At 44.8% G+C, this 17,656-nt stretch overlaps 1 protein-coding gene across 5 annotated transcripts in view; it reads right to left on the reverse strand.

Moving 5' to 3' along the window:
* Nucleotides 1–17,656, reverse strand: part of LOC138521162 (zinc finger protein 510-like) — a 392,105-nt gene that overhangs the window by 251,258 nt on the left and 123,191 nt on the right. The gene's annotated exons all lie outside the window — the stretch shown is intronic.

The following is a 17,656-nucleotide window of genomic DNA, read 5'->3' on the forward strand; positions in this document are numbered from 1 at the left end:
AAATGCAGGAATGGTACATCTGTTCTGGTCATGCCTCAAAATAGGAGAATTTTGGAGTGAGGTGGCCCACTTCATGGCAAGAAAAGAGATACCTCTGTATGTGAACTCCCCGTGGGCATGCATGTTGGGGGAGGGGTTCCCCAGGCCTAGCAAAGCTAAATATGTGAGGAAACTCAAAGACCTGGCGTATATACTAGCTAAACGTAGGATAGCAATGAACTGGAAAGCAAATAAGAGACCGAGGGCAGAAGCCTGGTGGTATGATCTTCAGAAATGGGCAAATGCTGAAACAACATATGGAACAAAGCAGCAAGTAGGGGAGGGGAGGAGGAAATGGGCACGTTGATCGCCTGGAGACAAATAGTAGCGACACTGTCCGGGTCTGACCACGGAAACCTGGAGGAAGACGGTCCTTCAGGAGTGAAGTAGTGAAGGAACGGCCAGAGGAGTGGGCCAAGGAAAGATGGAGTGTGTAGTAAATTCAGGGAAGGGAAGAGGGGGAGGTCAGGGCGGGGGAGGGGGAAGAAAATACAACATGAAACTGTATGTGAGAATTAACATGCATAATGGTTTGATAAACTGTATGGTTGATATGTTGGAAATCAATAAAAAAATATTTAAAAAAAATAAAACTACATCCTTTTCACCAGACACAGAGAAACTAACCCCTCAACTCTCTCCTAACCTAATTACCCAGGAACGAGAGCGACTTGGAGAAACGCTCACACCCTCGGGTCTTACCGTGCGGTTGCTAAGAGATATTGCATTGATCAAAAAGGAACTGGATCAAAAGGCAAAGGGAGGCAATCTAGACGTGATCAACCAACTATTTAATAAGACCAACATTCAGTGTGATGAACACAACATGCACAAAGATCAGGCAAAGGACCAGCAACTCAGCCCTGACTAGTTTTCTAAATAAAGGAGTTGTAGGGAAGGCATGGTATCACAAGTTATGACACTGACACAACGGATGCAATTCTTATTGCAAATGTTGGGGTTGGAGAAACTTCTTTTCTGCCCTATAACTAAGATGGGAGTAGTCTCGAAATCAAACGATAAATAAACAGTCCTAGTGGAGTCTGTCAAATCAAAATGACCTATGCTAACAAAAACCGAACACCTGTCCTATCTCTTGTACAAAAGGTGTAAAGGTGTGCAAAGGAAAAATCAGTGTTCAAAAGTAGTTGAGCCAGCTCTCCTTCACATGTTAAACCTCACAGAGTAAGGCTATCCTTGTAGGCATGACGACACACTATGGCTCGGTTTTTTAACACTCTAAGCAGTTCCAAAACTGTGGATTGAGGTCCGCCTGGCCTTCCACGTTAAAGTCTCTGTCTTGACTTTCAAAAATGCATTCCAATGTAAAGTTCACAAAGGTCCCCCTCCGTTAGGCTCATACCTCAAAGTACACAGTTCACGTAGGTCCCCCTCTGTCGGGCTCAGACCTCTCACATCACAGTTCAACACAAGCTTGCAAGGGGGCTCCCTTGCCCAAGCTTATTGTACTTCAGGTCTCCCTCAATCGGGCTCAGACCCCTTTAGATCTCAGACACTTTCGAATGTGCGTGGCTCTTTTACCAGACCACCGCAGGACCACTTCGACTTAAGGTTCACAGTTAGTTTCACATAATTTGCCTTTGCTGTCTGTTTGCTTTATAACTTCAAACAATGTACCTTTGACTGAGACTTTCGAATGGGCTACTTCCTTTCGCCGGTCCACTGCATTACTTAGTATCGCTGATCTCACAGCTGCTTTTTACTTCAAAGTTCATTCACATGTCTGCCTTTCTTTGTGTCTCATACACACGAGTGCAGCCTTCACTTGTGATATAATGTTGCTACTTCATTCGCTTTAACACACACAGGTCTCTCAGGTCGCTTGCTAACTCACCAGTGTGTGCGCTTCTTTTTTGTTTTGCGATTTTCAATTCACGAGTCAAGATTAGTGCCACAGGCTTGGCCTCACCTCCCCAACTTGGCCATTCACCTGGGAAGGTCGCTGGTGTCCTTGATACACAATGCAATCTTCACTTATGGGATCTGGCCTTCTCCACGTGTCTTTCGTGGGCTGTCGGAGGCAACGACCTCCAGTAGACAACCCTTGGGGTTTTCCGCCCGCTGCTTTGTCCATTGGTCCGTAGCTCTGCTCCAGTATGTGTGCCCTCATCCCAGAAGTTCTGCTCGTGCTCGGCCTTGCTCAGAGTGCGTCTTTAGGTGTTGCCTTTTGTTTGTGGGAGGAGAGCTAACTGGTATCAGGTGTATGCACCAAGTATAAAGTGCCTGACTTTGCCTAACCTGATTAACGGGACATGTCCAGTACGATGTGAGAGAGTTAGTCTGGTTACTCTCAGTCATCCTCTTCCTTGGCCCAGTGTTTGTGTAATAAAAGGGGTGGGGGGGAAGAGTTGGGACTTCGTAAAATCCTACAAAATAGGATGGGGTAGATTAACAACAAAGGGGGGAATACCGCGTCCCACCATCGGCTGCCTCACCCCCCACTCCCTGAACAACCCTCACCCAGGTGATCTTCCCGCACTGGTCAACCCCCAGGGTCTAGATCCAAAGGCAATAGCCGTGCCCTGGCTACCTAGGAGAGAGATCCCCAGGGACTAGCGGGTGAGACAACCTCTGGTTTCTCCCAGAGTCTTGAGCCGATTTTTCAAAGGAAACCTCGCTTGATCTCCTTTACGGCCGACCAGCCTTCAACGCCTAAAAGAGCACAACTGTCAACATCTTCCTCATCTGCATCTTCGTTGGACGACTATTTTCCCAAAAGACACCTCAAGGACCTGCTCACCATTCAAGTTACTGGTCCTTCATTTATAAGCCAGTGTCATGTCAGCCTTAGCCACTGCTTTAATACCATTCACCAATCCGTATGAGACGATGAATGAATCGATTAAGGCGCAAGCTACGCTTTTGCCAAAGATTCACACCAAAATGATCTACATCAAATCTTTCCTCACATCATTACAGTCTAAAGTGGATAATGAAGCTGCGACCTGGTCGCATTTGCAGAAAAAACTGCAAGACAAATTACAAGCTGAGCGAGCTGACAAAACAAACATATTAAGCTCTCTTCTTGGGATCCTGAAAAGAAGCATGAGGAGTAACGGCTCTAATCATGTGGACACATTGCAGCCATAGCTGCCCTCAAGTTCCAAATCAGCTAAAGCGTGTGCCTGTCTCGGGCCAGAAGTCATCTTAGACCCACCAGCTGGCCTGATAGATCTGACCGGCTACCCAACTTCCCAGCAGCTTAAAAAAGATAAACCGGCTCTAACTTACGTGGAAGTAAATAGCAGCAAATCAATATCTGTGGCTCTGCCAGGCGAGAAAGGGCCAACCACAAAAGAAATTGTGAAGATTGATGCAGAAGGCCCTTCCACGGGTATCCAGAGGGAAGAAACAATCAGTAAACTGATCTTTTGTTTGGACACCTTATTCCCTATTTTCCAGGGGAGAAAGAAGAGGATCGCTCGCGAATAGGGACCTTAACGGACCCTCACAACAAAAACTATCTAAGAATATATCTCAATCAAAATATAGAAAGTCAAATGATGCTAAGAACTTTGTTTGCAATTGATCTTCTCCATATGCCTTCACAAAAGTAGCTCAACGAAGAAAAACGAACCATCACCCTTTAGATGTCGGTCATAGGGCAGAAGTCTCCTCCAAAACGGCAGACGACATCTTTAAGGGCGAGGACAAGATGCTAGCCTTCTCGGGGAGTGATTATCTTTTGGAGTAGTCCACTTACACGCTTCATGAAGCCGATGAGGTGGCTCGGTTGGACCCTAATAAATAGATAATTTAGTACGGAATGCAGGATACAAAGAGGTTTGAAGGACCGCGATTGACCCAGTGCTTAAAGCCGGCCTTTAAATCGATGGATTGTTGATTACTAGTCAAATTTAACTTTAAAACAGTGACTTTGGACGAAGCTAGGGGCTGTCCTATTATTGCCCGGTTGACTACTACGGAAGAAAATATACATTGGAGTAAAACATTACTGGCTGATTTAAAGTTTAATTTGATCTATAATGGCGATCGGATGGCTCCCTCTATCTAAACCTCAAGTTCAACTCAAAACAAACCATCTAGTCAGGAGGCAGGATCGGATGACAAATTGACCTTCTTGATTCACAGGGATCTAGCACTAACAAATGCAAAAGACAAGAAGTTTTGCCACAGCCCTCGACTACTGTTGGAGTGGTTGTTACCAGCTGATGACGGTTTGATTTTGAATCGGGTGAAAGTCCTAAGATTGCTTCATTATTAAGATTTGTCAACACGATGGATATACAAATCATTGAATTTCTGAAGGAAAGCCAAACGGATAAGGTGCGTGGGGACTTCAATTCATGTGTGATCAAGCCATCCTTACTAGAAGCTGCCCACATCTGCCGTTGGGTTTTGTACTGACGGATCCCTCCTCTACCGTTAAGGTGGAGTGGGAAGCCAGGCAGACCTTTGATGCACTAAACAAGGAAAATAACCCAGACAAATCATACCTCGAAGTCTCACTGCGACACCCTGATAATCTGAAGATTTGGAGAGGACAATCGGAGGAAACTCTGAAAGATACTCCCTCCAAATTCAATCGCTGGCTAAAAGTGACTGTTCACCACGAGTACAGATCATCACGAAGGATCATTGAAGATCGGGATAATCTTCTTGAAGACATAACCTTGGTACAGAGGTTCCCTTTGACCTCATTGCAGACAGCACAAAATAAATAAAAGTAACAACGAGAGCCTCCCAAGGGAGACACATGAACCATTTGCTCCTCCTGGAATACCAGGGGTTTAGACATCTTTTTTGGTAATGAAGAAGAATTTGATGCTGTTTTCAGGAGACTTATTTTAAATTTTTTAAAAATGTTTTCTTAGTTTGAACTGATAAATAAGTAGCAACATTTCATAGTACTGTCCTGAGCAGTGTCAGCATCCATCACATTAGAACATATCACAATCCCTTCTCCAACATCCCCCTACTCACCCCTCTCCTGTCTCCCTCCCCCCCAAAACTTGCCTAATGCACAAGTGTACTATCAGCTCACAAATCTTACATAATTTGGAACACCTCACACATTTATTAAGGTTAATCTGCCTCCCCTGCTTCTGTGATTTCCTTGGCAAACAGGGTTTTCAACAAGACCTCCCATTCCACAATGCCTGCCGTGGCCAAGCCATGGCTGCCCCCGACCACCCTCTTCCATGCCACAGTTTCCGCCATCGCCCACCATTTCAGGTCCCGCCACCATTCCTACAATTCAGGGCCTTTGGGGGATTTCCATGCCATAGCTATTCTACGTTTGGCTGGGATGCACAACACATCTTTCATTTTATGGACATGTTTTATGCCCTTGGGACGCAGAAAACGGCCCAGCAGGCATGCCCCAATATAATGAATATGAGAAGTTGGCCATAAAGCACAGGTAAATTGAAGACAAATGTATCATTTAGAATAAAGTTGTGTCTGCTAACATTGAATTTTGATACGATTGGAATATATGATTTGAACATATGGTTTTCCCAAATATTTGTCTTTTTACAACAGTCCCTGATGAAGGTCAACAGAGACCGAAATGCATTGGACAAAGAATAGTTGCTGCAACAGGCATACCATAAGATAGTCTTTACGAATAAAGACAACCATTGAGAGAAATGTATACAAACTTTCTGGAGTATCATTGGGAAATAAGCATGAAAAATTGAATTGGATTGAAAAAAGTAATCAAATATTTGATTGAAATGAACAACCCCACAAAAATAGGTGATGCACTGGTCGTGGGGCTAGGATACACTGATGACATGGTGTTATTTGACAGACCACCCATAGGTTTAAGACGCTCACTAGACACAATTGAAACATATTCCATCAAACACTATTTGAACATAAATGTTAATAAAACCAAGGTTATGTATATTGGGCATAAACTGACATGCCTCTACAACAATTGGCATATAAATAGAAGAACATTAGAAGTTGTGAACTCCTATGTATACCTAGGCATGCTGGGGCGTGATTCTATCTCGTAACAGGCAATGTGTGATAGAAGAGAGATAAAGGCTACTCAAAAACGGTTAATGAGACACAATATTACCAAATCCATGACAGCGACAGCATGGCTAGTACAATCCGTGTACATATATATAAACAGAGCCTTATTCTATCTGTAATATACAGAAGTGTGCCTATGTGCTAAGTTCTGTACCTTAAATAAAACTGAAGGTAAGATATGGCGTTGCATCTTAGGTGTTTCAAATGGAGTCCCAATACAGACAATATGTATGGGACTGAGTTTAACCTTGCTTTACACAAAATGTTCTACTACTACGATTGAAACAATTGCCAGTGCTATCTGTATTGGGTACCAGAAAGAACATCTCTGTAGACAAAAGAAATTGCAGGTATAAAAGAGACAAGTAAACATCTATTGACAAAATGTGAGACTTTGAATAAAGAAAGACATGATTTGTTATACCATATATGCTATATGAAAATGCTAAATACATCTCTGGCAAAGATGTTTAACAGGTAAGCCATTAGGTCTAATGTTTGTAATTATGAGACTATGGTACATTATACATGAGAAATATTTAGCATTTAAAAATGAATTATGACAAGTCATGGTTTGGGTTTTGAGCAAAAGTAGAAAAAGTAATGATGTAAGTAGTAAATGAAACAATGGATTACTTGTATAATTTTTTAACTCTGTATAAACACGATATGAACTTGGTTATTAATCAATTATTGTAGTAGATTGTTATACAATATATGTAATGTATGTGTGTAAAGTTTGTATAAACTAAATCACACACAAACAATTTTTAAAAAATGAAGCCATTCAGGATATCAGTGCACCTTTTTGATTTTGGCCAAACACTGCTCACAATGCTGTGGCAAGGAGTAAAAAGACAAGGGGGCATGAAAAACAGAGTATTTGGATAGCTTGGCAAATACAATGCTTTGACTGTGCCCTTTAATTCACCATACCTTTTTCGAATGCTTAGTCATAGACCGCCAACTTTATAATAGTCCTTCTCTTTTGCCCTTCCCTTACTTCATAATCCTTCTCCTTTGACATAGTTCTCCTTTGTCATGGTAATTCTCCTATGCTATTCTTCATCCATCAGAATGTGGCTCCTTCAACATTGTGCTTCTAGTTCAATTGTAGTACTTCATTCTAGCCCTTCTCCTTTGCATATTCCTTCATCTTAAGTCTTTCCCTTACATCACAGTCCTCTTTTTTATTGTAAATCATAGTCCTTTGTCATAGTCCTTTGTTCCCATCCTTCATCATGTCCCTTATCCTTTGCCTTGAGCATTCTCCTTCATTAAAATCCATCTCCTTAGTCTTAGCGATCGGTCTCATTCATCATAATCCTTCATCCTAGTATTTCATCATAGGCCATTTCTTTCAGCTTAGTCCTCAACAAAAGCATCTTGTCCTTGTCTTTTGCCTACACCATATTCTTTCATCCTCGTGTTTCTCCTTAGTCATAGTGCTTTGTGATAGTCCTCCTTTATCATAGTCTTTCATTAGAGTCCTTCTCCTTCACAGAACGTTGTCAAAACCTTTAGTAATAGCCCATTCATCATAGTACCTCTCCTTTGTCCTGGCCATTCTCCATCATAGTGCTTCATCAGAGTTCTTCTTTTTGTCATAGTCGTTCTCAATCATAGCCTTTTCCTTTGTCCTACTACATTGTCATAGTCCTTCTCATTTGTCCTGGTCCATCTCCTTCATCCTAATCCTTTGTCTTCTGCATCATGTTTATTTGTCCTAGTCATTCTCAGTCATCATAGTTCATCATATTCCTTATTCACAGTCCTTCAACCTAGCCCTACTTCAACCAAGAAATTACTACTAGTCCTTCTGCTTTGGTGAATGAGTAGGGATATGAAGAAGGACTTTGACAAAGTCCTTTGTCCTAGTCCTCTTTCCTTGTCATATTTCTCATAGCAGTATATCATCAGAGATTCTCCTTCATCGTAGTCCTTTTCTTTCATCATAGCATTTCACCCTAGTCCAGGGTTGTGTAACGCTCACCTTGTTGGTCCACGGGGGCGCCTCTCGAATAGCTGGGATGCTCTCGGGAACCCTTCGCCTGTCCTGGGACCTGGATAATCGAGGGGCGACTCTGGAAGACATGAGGGGGAGATAAGCTTCGGTCCTCTCCTTGCAACTAATCTCCCGGGATCCCCTCCCAGTTCCCCAGGGAATGTCTCTCAGCTGGTTCTCTATTAAGGTGCGCTATCCATCCTGCCGCACTGGGCAGGGGGCGCGTCGAAAGGTGGCACCGTTCCGCTGAGTTTATTCACTGGCGAGGGCCGGAGTTCAGACCGGCTGCAACTCCTTCTTTCATGTAAGTCTTTCTGGCGAAAGCAATGTCTTTTAGATGCAAGCAAGTCCTTAGTTGACTTTGCAATATTGTCTTTCTCGCTTCTTGTTGCAGGTGGCGAGCACTGCGTTAGGAGTTGAAGCCCGGTTAAGACAGGTAAGAAGAACGCCCAGCGATGCTGGAGCGTCCTAGCAAGTGGCTAACCTGTGATTTTGGTTTTGTTCTGTAGGTCACGAGGACCTGAAGGAGGATGTTTCCCAAGAGTCCGATGAGATGAAGATGTCTTGAAGATGTTAGCCTTCCGGGAAACCTGTGGAGCTGGTAAGGATGGCGATGGCTCTTGCCTAGGATAAGTTCTGAGCTAAAGGATGCTGCAAAGCAGGTAAGGATGGCGATGGTCCTTGCCTTGGATAAGTTCAGGGCCGATGGATGCTGCAAAGCAGGTAAGGATGGCGATGGTTCTTGCCTTGGATGAGTTCAGAGCCAATGGATGCTGCAAAGCAGGTAAGGATGGCGATGGTTCTTGCCTTGGATAAGTTCAGAGCCGATGGAAGCTGCACAGAGCAGCTAAGGGCAGGATCAGATGAGCGTCACGCTGCAAGGCAGAATAACGCGAAGCGCGTGCTCTTGGTCGGGCGTGGTTTAAATAGCAAGGCAGTATCCCAGGTGTCTTTGGGGCGGGCCCTGGGCCCCACCCTGAAGGCTAGACCGCAGAATGCAGTTCTCCAGTATTCCACATGGGGGCGGCCATGCTTGTCCTCTGTTCATAGAAACCCCATCCCAGCAAGCGTCTCCTATGCCAACAACGCCAGGACTGGCTCCAAGGCATCCGAGGGGATCCGAATAAGGTCCTTAGGGCCCCATGAGCCCTTGGTGGGGATAAGGTTGTGACAGGTTGTCCAACTCCAGGCCTTGAGGTTCAGAAAAATGTCAGATTTTCAGAATATGCCTCATTAATATTCTTGGTATAGGTTTTCATAAAATGATTCTAAATGTATGCACATTATTTCACATGAATATTAATAAGGGATATCCTGAAAACCTGTCAGGATTCTGGCCCTCGAGGCTTAGAGAGGGCAACCTTGCCCTAGGTGTTCCCCTTCATCATAATTCTTTGTCACGGTAATTTGTGATAGTTGTTCTCATCACAGCCCTTCTCCAAAATCCTCCCCCTTTGTCCCATCCTTCCCCTTCATCACTGTCTTTTCCTTTCACCATAGCCCTTTGTCATAGTCCTAGTCTGTCTAATTCTTCATAATCATTTTCATTAGTCCTAGCCATAACCCTGGTCCTTCTCCATCATAGTTTTGTGTCTTAATAGTTCATCGTCATACTCTTCAAGGATAGTACTTTTTCAAAGGTCTTTTTTGGCATAGGCCTTTATCATAGTATTTTACTTTACCTTTACAAATGCATAAAGTGCCTAAACCTACAGGCATCAAAGCACAGACATAAACACAAGAGAACAGCGAACAGTAGGACAGGACCATAGCAAAACTTAATAATTGCCGGGAAAAGAACAGTAGAACAGTTCAAGCAAAGAGCAGTGTTCAATCTTTTTCGAAAAGCAAAGAGGTTCTGCTCCGTGCAAAGGTTGGCTGGAAGCGAGTTCCATGCCTTAGAGGCAAGCACACGAAACAAATGACCATCGCCTCTAGTTCGTTTAACTCTGGGACAAATCAGTTTAAACGTTCCAGCTGACCTAGTTGGACAGGGAACCTGTTGTTGGTTTAGACACTCCTTCAAATAAAGAGGAGCTAGACCAAAGACACATTTGTGTACCAAGATATTCAGTTTAAACTTAATTCTATCTGAGATTGGGAGCGAATGGAGATCTCTCCTATAGGTAGAGACATGTTCTCTTTTTGGGACACTTACAATGCGAACTGCATCATTCTCCAAAACCTGAATGCTATGCAAATTGTTTTTACTGGCACCACAAAAGAGGGCATTACAATAGTCCAATCTGGGCATGATTACTGCTCTCATGAGGGTTTCACAGTTTTTTGGGACACGCAAGGCCTCACGTGCCACAGAAACCGCAGGTGGTATTGGGAGTTCTTGATAACACTATCCACCTGAGTGTCGGCTCCCAAAGATGCTTCAAAGAACACACCAAGTCTTTTCACCTTTTCTTGCATGCCAATGTCATGTCTCTCGATGCTGAAACTCGAGAAACGGGGTCTTGCTTTGCTCGAGCTTAGGAAGAGCCAAAGATCAATAGCTCTGTCTTTTGAGCTATTTAAGCATTGCCAATTAGTGGTCATGCAGTTCTTCACCACATCGTATACCTTCTGTACCTTATCTGAATCGATGGAAGAGTCACATGTTAATTCTATAAGGAGCCGAGTATTGTCCGCATAATTCGCGAATGCAACCCCGAAAATTCCAATAATTCACTTAAAGGGCAGATGTAACCTTGAACAGGGCGGGCGGCGAACAGGTGCCCTGAGGTACACCACTCGTGATCCTGGACTGCGGAGATGATGCTTGGTCCAGAATAACACAGGACATGCGGTTACCGAGGAAGGACCAGAAACACATGGTGGCCTTACTAGAACATACACCAACTGTCTGTAGGACTGATAGAAGCCTATCATGGTCCACCAAATTGAACGCTGATGATAGGTCTAATAGCACCAAGAGACCAGATTTGCCTCCATCTACCATGTCCAGCGTTTGTGAATGGAGGTCGACCAGTGCAGTTTCTGTGCCATGATTGGCATGAAATCCAGATTGCGTGCGATGTACAATATTTAACTATTCTAGGTGGTTTTTAAATTGGCTAGTGGCACCTTTATCTACAATTTTCAGCAAAAATGAGACATTGATGATAGGTATAAGGTTCCTAAATTTGGAGGGGTCTGCACCCATCTTCTTTATCGGTGGTGTAACTACCACTTGTTTTACTGAATCTGGTAAAAAGCTATGATGAAAAGAGGCATTAATACAACGGGTAAAGAAGGGTGCAACAATGCTAGAGTTATTCAGAACAAACTTGGGAGAGATTATATCATTGGAACACGATGTTGGGCGCATTTATTTTAGCACCACCTCCATCTCCTCAACAGAGAGAGATTTAAAATGAAACATAGTCCCTGGTTCCAAAGGGGTGTCTATGCCCAGAACAGGGGCAGGAAAAAGAACATTCGAAGAAAAATCTTCAGAGATTTTAGACCTGGCAACATTGATTTTTATCAAGGAATGCCCCTTGAATTATATGGTACTCATTGTCTGTATGAAGGACTGGATCAGGTTGTAGGTGGGATTTTCTAGATATTTAAAAATGGAGAACAATTTCTTGGTGCAACTGGCAGCTTTCTCTATTTCGTTATTAAAAAATTATTTCAGCATCAAAAATGTGCTGCCTATACATCTTTTTCCAATAGTTTCCAAGACTGCAAATTTGTTGTTGAATTATCTTTAGGACATACTGGTTCAGTGCACCTCGTTTCTTGTTCCAAAGCAACTAACATAGGGGTGAACCAAAAGTTGAGGTTGGAGTCATTTTTTTATCGAAATGGGTTTCAGTGGCAAAACTTGCTCCAAAAAAGTACTCCGACAGTCATTATATAATGCGGCCAACCTAATGGGGGAATCTGAATCCACAGTGTCCACAATTATGCTGCCAAGGCAACAACAGACCTTATCCAGTTTTATTTTCTTCCAATTCTATGGCAAGACTGGAGGCAAGCATTATGCTTCAACTTCCTTTATTACCACTCTTCAGCAGTTTCAACAAACTATAACCAAACAACAACTTTTGAAATGATCAAAGTGACTTTTCTCTTCAAAAACTACAACTCCCATAGTCTCTGTAGTCCTCTCCAGCTCAGCTATGACCACATCCTGTCCCTGAGCTCCTCCTCTTCTTTTACTGCTCTTCAAGCAGATAAGCCATGTTTTGTTTACCTCTTTGTATACTTGAAATAGAGTAGCTATGACATGTTTTAAAGCAATGCTTATAGAAGATTATGTAGTTGAGGATGTATAGCCATCGCATTACTAGGAAGAGCTTTAGCAAAATAATCTAATATATCGCATATAGCCGACGTAGTACGTCTGACAGGCTCTATCTAAGTAATATAGTGTATATGGTAGTCGAACCGAACTGTTCGAGCAGTATTTATTTATTGATTTAGCACGTCGCGGAATTTTCACGAATCGAGGTGAGTACCCCACTCAGCCCGCGGTGCAGTTGACCCTGTGCCGCATACCTGGCACCTCAGGGGTCCCCGAGTCGCCACAGAGCTGCCGGAGCTCTCCTAGGAGAGCAAGGAAACGTCGCAGTGCTCTGGCCCCCACCTTCGGGGAGGCGTGGCCGGAGCGGACTGTAGAGGCAGAGAGCGCTGCAGCTCTCCGACCACAACCTTCTGAAAGGCGTGGCCGGAGCCCGCTGCGCGTCCTCCGCATAGTATTTCAGCTGCGTCGCGGAGGAGGAAGCCGGGCCCGGCGGTGATTCACTCCCTCGCTAAGTATAATAGCAACGACACAGGAGTTCTGAATAATTACACACGCTGAGCAGTGGACACAGAGATCAGGAAATTCTGCCTTTCACGAGTTTTCAAGCCTCAGGAAAGCACAAGGCGCATTAAGGGGGCGAGTTTGAACTACAAGCCACCACAGGCACAAGAATACAACACAAGTCTGGTGCAGCCACAAAAGAAAAAAAAATATATAAATAAATAAACCCATTACGAGAGCTATTGATTGGCTTTAGAATCATCTGCTTAGCGAAGTGGGCGTGCAAAGACATCTGATCTGATTCAGGTATACAGGCACACAGCACACTCCAAATAATGTCACAATTCGAATGGAGTGAGAGAAGCAGCCATTAGACCTAGCTGCCAGCTTCAAGGAGATGCTGGGGAGCTCACTAGTAGATGCAGTGGCCCAAGCGGTGCGTCCCCTACAAGAAAGGCTGGAAACACTGGAAGCTGTGCTGAACCAGCCCAAAGACAGCACCACAAGGACTGACCGCACGCCCACGGGACCCCCTGAAACAGGGTCTATGGGGAGTATTCAGGCCCGAAAGAGGAAAGCCTCTGACGACCCCCAGGGCCCTTCGGAAGGGGCGAAAGAAAAGGCCCCGGAGGTTGCTGACGCCTTTGCAAAGCTTAAAGAGGCCTATTTGCAGCGTCTAGCAGTTCCAGACCTCACAACTCCCTCTCCCGGGGAAGACAATGAGGAAGAAGAATACCCAGGCTCAGAAGAGGAGCCAACAGAGGGAGACATCTCCCCACAAGAGGCAGACGAGCCAGTCGACGAAGAATGGGCTAAGCCCAGCGGGGGTAAGAGAGCCCGCAAGAAGAAACACCTCAAGAAGGAACAAGAGGACATGTTCGATCCGAATAGTATCCAAATCCCAAGGTCCTCAGACTGGCAGCCCTCATCCAGAGTAGCACAATACATGAAGGTGAGACTGAGAAAAGCCTTAGACAAGGAGGTGAGACAAAGCCTTCGAGCAGAATGCCCACAGCCGGACCTTCCCAGAAAAGTGGCAGAGACCCCCAAATTGGACCCTAAAATGTTGACCTTTGTATCCAAAACCAGCAAGGACCCACGCAAGGGTATCGACAGATCTTGGAAGAGTTGCCAGGAGAAATTGCTGGACTTGGCTGGTCCTCTCGCAAAGATCATGGACCTTGCTGAGAGAGCGAGAGACACAGGTGAGGAAGTAGATCCAGAAGTCTTAGTAGGATGGGCGGTCTGCCTTCTGGGGAAGGGCAACTGCGCAATCGCCTCGGGGAGGAGAAGAGGACTCTTGCTCAAGATCGACCCAAAGCTGAGCGATCTAGCATCCTATGAAGCCGGAGAGGCGGCTCAATGTCTACTTTTTGGAGAAACTTTCGGGAAGGAGATGGGCCTTTTTGTCGGCACCTACACATCCTTGGAGAAGGCCCAGGCCTCCATCAGGAAAATATTCCCGAACAGAGTTTTTGGCGGGACCGGTCGTTTCAGGGGTCGTACGACCGGTCGGCAACAACGAGGGAGAAGACCCCCCAATCACAGAGCGCAATACTGGGAGAACAGGCAGCAGGACGCGTTCTTCCCGGCCAGAGGCCGTACCCCCAAGGGATGCAGAGGAAGAGGCTTCGGCTGAGGACAAGGATTTACACCAGGTAAGAGCAATTGCCTACCCTCCAGTCGGAGGGAGGACCAGTATGTTCTGGGAAAACTGGTGCGCGCTTTCCAGTGATGCCTGGATCTTGCAAACCGTAAGAGGTCTGCAGATAGAATTTATACAACTGCCAGTTCAAGCGCGCACTCCCCACCAGCAGCGCCTAGCAGCCGCAGAGCAGGAATGCCTGGACTACGAGCTGTCCCAACTAGCGCAGAAAGGAGCCATAGAGAGATGTTCAGAGACACCCAGCTTTATAAGCAACATGTTTCTGGTTCACAGGAAGGAAAAAGTCTGACCGGTGATAAATTTGAAAGAATTGAACAGATGGGTTTGTACCATCACTTCAAGATGGAAGGAATCCCTCAACTAAGAGATTGCCTGAGAGCGGGAGACTGGCTGACGAGAATGGATCTGAAAGATGCCTATCTGACAATTCCAGTGCAGAAGCAATACAGAACATTTCTAGCTTTTCACTGGAACAAGCAGCTCTGGCAATTCAGGATGATGCCCTTTGGTCTTACATCAGCACCCTGGGCTTTCACCAAACTGATGAAACCAGTGGCAGCAGCAATACGAGAGAAAGGAATCCGGTTGATTTTATATCTAGACGACCTACTGCTTCTTGCAGAGGACCGGGAAGCGCTAGAATATCAGACCAAATGGGTACAAGCCCTACTACAGTCATTAGGATTCCTAGTGAACATAGAAAAGTCAGATACCAAGCCAGCGCAGAGACTAGACTTTCTGGGGTTCATATTGGACACAAGGGCGGCTATTCTAGAACTGCCGGCAAGGAAGATACGGGATATCAAGAGAGAGATCAAGCCATGCTTAAAACAGCAAGTAGTCTCACAGAGTGCTCGCAAGGATTGTAGGGCTGCTTCCATTCAAGCCATATTTCCAGGCCCCAAGCACTACAGAGATTGAAAATAAGACATTTGCAACAGGGATTGAAGTATCATCAACTGATACCTCTAGACACAGAGTCCATCAGAGAACTGGAATGGCGGTTGCAGAATATGGACGCCTGGAATGGGCGTGTCATTTTCGGGGACCAACCAGATCTGATCATAGAATCAGATGCCAGCCGTCTAGGCTGGGGAGCAAGATGCGGAGAGCTACAGACAGGGAGCAAGTGGAGTGAGGAAGAGCTTCGCCTAGACATAAACTGCCTCGAGCTGCAAGCAGGTTCCTTTGCAATCAAGACGTTCACGAAGGACAAGGTGAAGTCATGCCTTCTGTTGAACATGGACAACATCTCAGCAGTTCGATACATAAATCACCTAGGAAGGACAAAATCCAGGATGCTGGCCGAATTAGCGAAGGATTTTTGGCATTTTTGCCTGCAGCCAGGAACATCAGTGACAGCGGAGTATCTGCCCGGATCACTGAACGTGATAGCCAACTGGAACTCTCGTTAGCTCACGGACTCCAGCATCTGGAAACTGGATCCGGCGGTATTTCATATGCTAGATCGGAGCTGGGGCCCAGTTCGCATCTTGCTTCAATGCGCAGACAGCCAATTACTTCAGCTGGAGATTAGACCCAAGGGATCTAGGAACGGACGCCTTCCTACAAGACTGATCGAGCGGTCTCTATTACGCATTTCGCCCCTTTACGATGTTGAGCGCAGTTCTAGCGAAATGTCGGAGGGAGAGGGCAGAGCTGATTTTAATAGCACCATTGTGGAAGTCACAAGTGTGGTTCCCAGCGCTGATGGAGCTGACAATAGATCTACCGAGAGTCCTACCCGACGGGGAACATTCACAAGGGAAAGATAACAAAACAATGAACCTCATTACAAGTATGGCGGTGCAGGGAAAAAATGCAGTAATGCAGTGGTAACCGGGTCACCACAGCCATTACCATTGCATTAAAGCATCACTGTACTACAACGTTGGTGGTGAGGTGGAGGAAAAACCTCCAGCAAAATGAGGTAATTCTGCTTTTGCACTGCCAAAAAACAGCCAAATCGGCAGAATTATCACCAGCGGAATTACTGCTGGCAGAAATTCTGCCGAAATCCTCATAAGTCCTACGGACTCCATAAATGGTGACCAATGCCACCATAAAACCACTTGTTATCCGACGGTAGTTCCACCGAAGCAAGTGGTGGTAATTCTGTTTGGCAGTATTCCGGCATATTTACCACTGGAATACCACCAAACTTGTAATGATGCCCAATACCGCCTATTTGACATATGTATAACTTATAAATAGAGGAGATTTAACCCTTCACTAAGGGAATGGGAGGAGGACTGGGGCTTAGAGATTCCCATTGAGTCATGAAGGACCATATGGCAAAGGCTGCAAAATCATCCAGATGAACCACAGGTATGCCTTTGTAAAATTCTCTACAGTTGTATTACAATCCCAAACACCAGCATATTTTCATGCCCAATATCTCCCCACTATGTTGAAGGTGTAGTGGAATGATGGGTAATCATGGACACATTGTGGAAATACCTAAAAGCACAATTCTTCTGGAGAAAAAAAAAATTCTAGCTATAATACTTGTATGTCACTACCACTGGACCCTATATTCCTAGTCTTGGGTTGCCCAAGAGATGCAGAAAGAGAGTCTGTAACTGTCCACTTTCCCAGATTTATTTTACATGCCCTAAAATGCTGACAGATTAACATTGGCACAGTGCTTGACAAAAATGGAAAAGCCCGATCTAGACAATTTGGTGGAGAAAATTATTAAATATTTGGGCAACGGAGAGACTTACCACTATCTTTAAATTTGAACAGGGGTTCTTTTAAGACTTTTGTTTATCCGCTTTGACCAATACTTGCAGACCTGGCTTTATACTTATCTAATGCAATCCCTATGATGTTAAGTTATCTTGTCACTGATCTGACCTCTCCGCCTCTATAACCGTCGACCAAATGCTGAAATTTGTTATCACCTACAAAATGTAAAAAAAAGTTGAGAAAAAAAATCATTAAAGAACTGCAAAAGTCAATACCTCTGCCCTTGCCGGTGCTTGTAACTTATTGTCATTGGTGGACTTGTTTCCGGGAAAGGAGGCTGCTAAGACTACTTTAGCAAGATGTTACATTTTCTGCTTTGCTCGATTCGAAACTACAAGTTCTTTGATCTTGCAATGCTTAAAAGTCTTATGCACATTGCAAGAGAGCAAAGGCATATCCATGGCTCACAAAGAAGGGAAAA

This window comes from Ambystoma mexicanum, chromosome 13, assembly GCF_040938575.1.
Source record: "Ambystoma mexicanum isolate Mex_15411 chromosome 13, UKY_AmexF1_1, whole genome shotgun sequence".
Classification (NCBI taxonomy): domain Eukaryota; kingdom Metazoa; phylum Chordata; class Amphibia; order Caudata; family Ambystomatidae; genus Ambystoma; species Ambystoma mexicanum.